Raw genomic sequence first — 9283 nt, 5'->3', positions numbered from 1 at the left:
TTCAATCAGTGTTTTATCTTCATTTGGCAACTTCCACAAGTTGTTTCTTCCGGGAGGACAAGATGCAGTACCGATTTATTGACACACGGTGTCGCTACTGTGCGGCATCAACCAGCAGGGAAATATAGACATTTTGCGTTGTACAAGGGATTTTTATCTTTATTTTGAGGTGCAATAATAGAAAAATTGATTGAATTGCTTTACTTAAGGAAATATAATAACACGTTAATGTAAAATATTAAATAAAACAGGTAAAAGTCCTACAAGTGCAGCTTTATTGTTAGTAGAATGTAATTTATGTATAAAAAGAGTAAAGCTACACTGCAGACTCCTTAAATAGTTTCATACAGTTTTATTGGATTATTATTACAGAAGTCAGCAGCCATACTCAACATGCACTATATTTCTGCTGAGTGCCTGAAGTTCCAGCAGGTGTGTGCTTGGATAGTACTTTGATGGGAAAAATTAGTTGCTGTTGGAAGTGGTGTTGGTAGGCCAGTAGGGGGTAGTCTTCCATCCGTTCCCAATAAATCCCAATACCCCAGTGCAATGACGTGGACAATATGCTGTAGGACAGTGGTCACCAACTCTGCTCCTGGAGAGGTACTGCCCTGCATGTTTTAGGTATCGACCCACTCTAACATACCTGATTCTAATAATTAACTCTTTATCAAGCAGCTGAAGCTTGTCAAGGGTTTGATAATGAGTTAATTATTAGAATCAGGTGTGTTAGAGTGGGTCGATACCTAAAACACTAACAATAAAATAAATATACAATATTTTGATCTGTTTGGAATAATTTTATTGCAGACAAGCAATTGTGCAAAATTATACATAGTGAAAAACTTAAAAAATACGCTTTTCATTCACAAAACAAGGAGAAACAAGGCCAGCAGAAAACACACAGAGAGACGTCAACCTACTCCTATCTTCAAACAAGGTTAACGTCACTTCCATAACACTCTGCGTGGTAATTTCTGTCAAATGATACCACTCGAATAGACTCTGTACACCCCTGAAACAAAGGAGGAAAACAGTTAATAATTCTCAGAGAGGTAACAATGAACACATTTACTGTGTGTGCCATTAATAATCAATCAACTCAAAATGTGAAAGACAAATATAGTATTGATTCACAGTAAGTGACGTCAAGGCTCACCTCAGATGGCAGTATTGGCATCTGGCAGGCGGCACACCGGGGAGCCTGGACCCTGAAACAGAAAGTCACAGGACCTCAATGGTGATGTCACTCTGGGTGTGACTTATCTCATGTGTAAGCCTGTCTGGCAGGGTTTGGTTTAATCTTTTGTCTAAGGTGTGAATTAAAGGGCTTGGCTCATTGTCCTGTATAAAGCCCACTGCAATTCAACTCTACTCACCTTTTTTGGTTATCTATTAGGTCAAAGTTGTGGATAGTACCTGCTGATACCACCCCGGGCTGATACTAAAAGTTGATATGAAAACACTGAAACCCACCTGATTGGTCAGTCAAATCTCTGTCTAAGAAACTGAAACTCACTTGTGGTAGTCGCTGACACAGTAAATCCTGCTGTCAGTGTCTACATTGAAGGGCAGACCCTCCAGGCTCTGTCTACAGATGACACAGCGAAAACAGGACGTGTGGTAGGACTTCCCATGAGCCTGCACGACCTTAAGATGCACACAAATCCCAAATAAAGACCTACACACACACACACACACACACACACACACCATTGATGCACATGTATTTAAATGAATGCATATGTACTCACCATGTCCTTGATTGAATGCCCACAGCTGATACACACTTCTGGGGCTGGATGAACTCCTGAGTACTACATTAAACAATTAACTCAATAAATATCTGGTAGATTGCCGAAAATGTTCTCAACCTGATGTGTTTGTATCACATTATAACCCGTTATGTAGTAATAATAGTAACAATATACTTGCCAAAAAGTCATCTTCACAGTATATCCTTCCTGACACTGTGTAAAATGGTTGTCCACTGAGCTTTTTACCTAAACAAAAGGAACAAATTTGCACATTAAGTAAAGTCAGTTTGAGAAGCGGTGCCTCTTGCATAATGTGACATGTAGTAACATACTGCTGATTCACCTTAGAGATTAGAACAACACAGTAACATAAGCCGGTTTAATATCATGTACTGTGAGAAGTAAAATATTATTTTTATTCCGATTTCCAACACAATACAATTTAAAGTTCAATTTTAATTGTCATTTCACTTGTCAAAAATACTGTTTGTTACGGGACCAGGGCACAAAAAGGAAAAAGAAAAATAAATAAAATACATAAGCACATGATCATTAAAAACATTATGTTTCATCTGCTGCTGGGATAAATGCACTTCTTCCACAATCTATTCATGTGAGGATGGAAAAGTGACTTTATAGTTGTATTTATTACACTTGTTGCTATTATTATTAGCAGCAGTTGCATTATTATGTATAGATTTATTATCGTATTTTGAATTTCATTGTAATTTATTTGATTGCCACCACCAAAAAATCAATAAATAAACTACAGACAATCCAAAAAACCAAGTAAGAGATAAATCAATAAAAAGTAGTACTCATAATTTATCGTTGCAAATAAACAAAAATATGAATACATATATAAAAACATATATAAGACTCACTACAGACGCTGCAGGTGAAACAAGTGTCGTGGAACAGACATCCCATCGCCTGGCAGGCTCTTCCTGCACTGTACACCGCTTTACTGCATCTTGTACAGTTTCCTAAATAAAGATCACACACACACAATAGTTCATGATCACTTTTGGGGGCAGTAAGCAGACTTACATTAATTTCCCAGAGACTTATTATAACCCTAACCTTAAACATTGACCCAAAAATCAGCTTTTTCCCAATTGGGGACACAGCTTTAGCCCCTAACTGAATGAGTCATCCCCAATTAGCTGGTCCCAAGTCTGAAATTTGTCCCCAAAAGTAGCTTATGATAGACCACATGCAAACACACGCACGCACACACACACGCACACACACACACACACACACACACACACACACACACACACACTCCACAACACAATGAATAAACACAATGAATGCGCTCTAATTTCTGTGTCACGGCTGAGCAGTTTCACTGTGCAACTTGATCCATTCTTCAATCACTGGAAACAAACAGACTGAAAACACACTCACACACAATGTACAAACTCTGCCTGCCTGTAGAGAGCTAGATGGCCATTAAAAACTATGAAAGAAAACTGTATTCCTCTCTTACCAAAATAAAGACTGGAACTAGAACTGGTGTCCATCTCCTACTTTCCCCAGTTGACTTTCTCTGCATGAGCCTACAGTTCGACTGTCTGGGGGTTTAATCTTACATGTACAGCAGACAGCTGTAAGAGGAGCTCCTATCCGGGTTTATGACTGTTGCATTCTGTGCTTTTGGTCTGTCTGGGGGCAATGAGTCTTCAGACCCCCTGACTCCTCTATAGTGGTTGGCTGAGTGGGTGGCAACAGCCCAGGGCAACTGGTATATTTTGTACACATCATGAGGACAGTATTTATAGTGTATACCAGGGGGCACAAAGTAGTATATGTGACCTGCTCCAGCATTTTAAGTCACTTTGACCCAGAAACTTATTTCGAGGTTTCTATATGTCTGTAAAGAGGAACGTCTCAGAGGTATGATGATATCAACATTATCTTCATCATTATCGGTCATCAAACGTTGTTTCTAAGAAAAAGGGTAATAAAGATAATAACTGATATTCAGCCATTTTTCACATGGACTAAACACATTTACACTCTTTGAAACCATTAACAGTAACTCAAACTGAATGCATGTTCTCTGCTTTATACTCAGTTTGCAATTTAATAAAACACTTATAGCAAATCTATAAACACTGGTTTCTACCCCAGTATACAGAACTATGAGCCAGGGGCTTCACAGCAGATTTTTAAAGGTATTTATTGCAAAATGTAGAAGGCAAAGCAGTGGGAATGCAAGAGCTGACTGGAATCTAACGCATGAGGGTGGTGGTAGTAGTTGAGCTGGCCGCCTGGAACGGTGGAGTGGCAGCCAGGAAAAAGCCGGTCTGTGAGTGAGATCCGGTGGAAGTTGCTGAGTTGATGCAGAGGATGAGCAGGAGCGGACCGACAGGTGAACCTGAGGCAGAGACAGATGAAGAATCAGAGCACTACAAACAACACGAGGAATATAACTCAAACTATAAAAAATTTAGGGCGTTAGCACTGTTACTGCAGAAGGAAACAGACAATCTGGGGAGTAAATGAATCACTAAAGTGCTTCTGCAGTAATGATGTGTTTATGACTCTCAGCAGTGTATTTCCTCTGTGTACTTCAGCAAAATCTGCAGAGTAAACAGACTCGATACCAAAACTCTCTGCAGGTCTGAGAGTCCTTGCTTTTCTTTAAACTGGATGTGCTGCATCACTGACTGACAGTTGGTTAAGTGAAATTCACTAAGCACTGATTTATGATCTCTGTTGTTTCTTCTTCTGTTCTCTCTTCTCATCAGCTGTTGATGATCCCTGTAAGAGATCCAGAGGTGTGTGTTGAGGATCAGCTTCATCCTGATGATCCAGAGAGGTTGAAGCAGCAGTTTGTGTGTAGAGAGGCTCTGACTGGACCATGTTACTGGGAGGTAGAGTGGAGAGGAGAGCTTTATCCAGCAGTGACTGAAGTGGAGTCAATCTGAACTGATCTGAGAACACGTCCGCTGTCAGAAACACAGTCTAGTCCACCATCATCCATGTGTGTTCTTCTGGATCTGACAGAGTACCATCAGTGTATCTGGACCGCTCTGCAGCTGCTTTGTCCATCTACACAAAAACACAGAGACTCCTCCCCTCAACCACCGCCTCCATCCTCCTCCTGGACCTGAGTCTGGAATTTGGACCATCTGGATCATCTTCAGCAGGGACTTGTTTAGAAAGACTGTCTTTGTATTTAATTTTTACTTTGATTTAAAACAGATCACCTGCCTTTTTGCTTTCAAACATGTGACCATCTGTATCTGTTGAAACCAGAGTGACACTGCAGAATCACTTCGCACAGGATTTGTAATATGACAACTGAATTTATTTTAAAATCATTAAAAGTAAAATCAGCCACTGTGACTGATATATAAATGTGATGAATTAGATTAATACTGTAGCATCAGTGTATAAGCAGCATGTTGGAGGTGGGACTAGTTTGAACTACTTTATATACAGTTAGCTGGTTTAGATAGTTGCCAGGATGAGGACTGAAGTGATTTTCCTGTTCTGGTGTGAAGGAGTCATTTGTAGTGAGTCCATCTGTCTTGTGAACTATGTTACATAACGTGTGCAGTATTGGTCATATCGATCATTATTTATAGATATCATGATTAATTGGTACAATATATGATAACATATATTATTACATAATCTTTTATTTTCTGATTTCAGTCATTTAATGTACCCAAGGACTGGCTTTAAAGGAAAATACTGATGGTTTTCTATTTACATTTAGCAAATCATGCAGGTGTATTTAACATTTTTGGATGTATTGTTCCTTTTGTTCCAGGCAGCCATTGGTCCATATCCATATCTGTGTAACATAAAAGTCCATCAGCCGACTTTTTAAACTTGCTAGAATCACCTAATCCATCACAGACAATATTGAACCTGCTTTATGTCAAAGTTATATTACTGTAGCTTCATTAGAAAAGCTTTGCTACACAACGATCATGTAGCTTTGACAAAAACTAAAGCACACTTCATGTTTATTTTGATAGATTAGACTACTACTGCCAGTGGAGGAAAAAATAACTAAACATCTAAAACTATACAGCATGCATTTGGCTCAGGAGGTTAAAAAAACAACTTACTGAAGCATAAATCTAGACTGTGATCAACAGCGCCCCTTGTTGGACCCACATGCAAGTATACGAAAAGGAGTTGACATCAAATTTAACACTTTATGATCATTTAATTATTAATAATCATGTCTTAAAATAGACACAAAATACTCAATTACATTTTCAATCAATTTATGTGAAGTCACCTTGATGTCACACACTGATGCTGCATTTATCAGAGGACTAAGGGTTTGATGTTTTCAGCTTTGTAAGCTTTCTTAAGGGAAGTTTTCTTCGATTTCTATATAGAAATGAATTACGTTTCATATGTGACAAGTGCTTTTTTCAGTGGAGGGTTTCTCAAGTTTTTATTTTCTGGCATCTGAATTAAAAAGGAGAACAAGACACAAACAGCTTCATATAGATCATGTAGCTGAAGTAGAAACTTTGCTACTAAAATGGGTTTTACTGAATCTTAAGTTGAATAAAGGACATATTTCAAACATCAGCTATGTTAATCTCTGTAAATTGTTTTCTTTAAAGGTGCAGTCCGTGATTTTACACAAAAAGTTCACTTTACTTGTCATAGGGAGCACTACTCAGCCTGAGAAAGTGTCTTCTGAGGCTCGTGTCAGGCAAAAAATAGCCCCCAGTGATGTCATAGGGATGTAATCGAAGTTATTTTAGCTTGGGACAGAAAGCCAGAGGGGTGTAGGGTTTAAAAGACAACATCAACATTTACCAGGCAGAGAGGATTGAATAAAAGGCGCTGCTGAGTTGTAAGATCCGGTGTTTTTCAAGTTTGACACATTAATTAAAGCTTGGGATTTAAAGCTGCACTAACAGATGTATTTTTGGCCACATGAGAGCAGCCAAAACTAAAACACTGACATCTAACCTTTAACGTTTATATAGCAAAGTCCATAGCACACAGTTGTTCATTTACACAGAGCAACATTATCATTCATTTGGGGTCCTGTTTATGTCCACCGGATGATCTTTAAGCTCTGTTTTTGGTCTTACTAAACACCTGGGGGAAATATCTGGCTTTTTAGCTGGTAAATGTTCCACTGATGTTCACCAGCTAATCACTTCTTGTATCTGCTTGGTGCTTGGTGCTGAGCAGGCAGTCCACAGCAGGTTTTTAGAGCTTTGCACTTTGTGTTGATGAAAACAGCTGTGTGCTGTGGCTAAAAACAACACCATGAGAGTTAATTGTGATGCCCCTGTGGGTTCTTCTCCCTTGCAGGTGAAGAGCTGAGGCTGATTGCAGTAACTCAGGGCACCTGGGCCCAGTGTCCTGTAGCTTATTTGTGACTCCTCTTTCTCATGTGGAGGCTATGGCGAGAGTTTAGAGTACCTTCCTGTTGATTGTCTCACCTCTGCTTCTCCCTAAAGGCTCCATCATTGGTTTGGTTTCTGATTATGAAGCTTCAGTTGTGGTTATCTTGCCCTCTCTGCAACACCCTCACACACACACATTCACGCATCCAGCACTTACACTACCAAACCTCTAATTTGGCACAACTTTTAATTTGGTCTTCCTTTTTTTGGCTTAAATAAACATATTTTGTTGAAAGCGTGCCTTGGTATGTCTCCCCTTTGTTGTAGCCACTTGAGCTGGGTCATAAAACATTGTTAATTAAAAAAAATTGGTTATAGGTGCCTTTTAAAAATAAAACGGTCACCCCAACTTTATAATTGTACAGATGTGTTGAGGGATTTCAGGTTTGATCCCCCACAACCAGCAGTGTCCAGGATGAACAGGTAATATCAGTGAAACCTTGGCATCAACTGTTGTTATTTTATGGTTTATTACAATGCTAAAAAGTCCTGCATTGCTGCCCTCATGTGGGCTGTTCAGGCCCTTCATTTTTTGTAACTCATGACCTAGAAACAGACCCACCCAAATAACAGAAATGAATGTCAAGTGTTGAGTCAACTGACTTGCTCACTGTAAAGCAAATAAAAAAGTCAGCACTATTATATTTGTTTTTATCCTGGATGTTATTATTCTCATATCTTATTATCTTGATTAATTGTTAACATGTCTGTTCACCTCTGTCATTTTTATTTAATGTGTAAAACTATAAAGAAGAAAAAAAACAAGAGATAGCGACATAAACTCAAACTGACTGAACTTTTTACACAATTGCGGAACTGTTCAAGGCTGCGCTGTCCACCTATCCGACACCTCTCAGGGTCGCTTTTATGTCAACAGTGCAGAGTAAGAGATAAATATCTCATTAACTCTACTTACTAGTTTCACAGCAGAAGCATTTGCTATGAAACTTTAATCCTTGGTATGAAAACCAGTAGAGTCATGAGCGGCTGCGACACATGTTTGTCCATCTTGGCTGCAGGAACATGGGAAGGGAGGGGATTTCTGACAGCTGCTGATTCTCCACTGAGGTCCCTTGTTGGGAGACACTGAAGCTGTCTATAGTCACCACAACACCCACATGCTGTCAGACTGGTTTCACACACACACACACACACACACACACACACACACACACACACACACACACACACACACACACACACACACACACACACACACACACACACACACACACACACACACACACACACACACAACTTGTATTTGATGGTATAGGTGTGTGTGTGTGCTTGAGTTTTAGGGATTGAAAATACCTCATAAAGAGAGACAAGTGAGACCTTTTTTGTATTTTACACATTGTTCACTCCTTTAGCTGTAATAGTTTTCTATTAGGATTTGAATTTCAAGTTTAGATTACAAATGATTGGGTTGTAATGAGGCTAAGGGTTGAAGTTAAGGTCAGAGCTACACAGTTTAGGATTTACTCTTAAATTTAGGTTGGATCAGGTCAGATATTGGATCAATATATAGCAGGCGTACACAAACATAACGCTGATGGTGTGTTTGTGTGTGCTTAGTGGTCTTGCCCTCAGGTATGTTTCTGTTCAGGAATGTCAGCGTCATGAGGCATGTGGAGGCAGGAGGGAGCATCTGCAACACTGGGAGTGCTACAAACAGTATAGACCTGCAGTGAGGCATCAAACATACACAGATAGTTAATCACATCCTGATAATCGTTTTACAGGAGCTGACCAAGCACAACCTGAGGACTTTTGAGTGGAAACATATATCACCTATTTTAATATGGTACCACAATTTTAATGAATTTAACCTGCAATTTATCTCTATGTTATTAGTCATATTTATTAAGGGGCAAACATTTTTCTGGTGGCATTTAATACTGATCAAAATTCAACATCAGCATTAGGTATTTAAACAAAATGAAACCACTACTATAATCTCTTGTATCTACACCCTTCCTCTGCGTCATTTTGGAGATACACTGCACGATGCCAACAATCTTTGGCATGTTTGTATGGGTATAAATAGGGCGCCCATTGTGCCACAAGAGGGAAGTCACACAAGGACTCAACTCAAGTCTTATAAATCCATATCAG

The sequence above is a fragment of the Scomber scombrus genome, chromosome 16 (genome assembly GCF_963691925.1).
Source record: "Scomber scombrus chromosome 16, fScoSco1.1, whole genome shotgun sequence".
Taxonomy (NCBI): domain Eukaryota; kingdom Metazoa; phylum Chordata; class Actinopteri; order Scombriformes; family Scombridae; genus Scomber; species Scomber scombrus.
The sequence above is the reverse complement of the archived record's forward strand: the minus strand, read 5'-3'. Positions refer to the sequence as shown.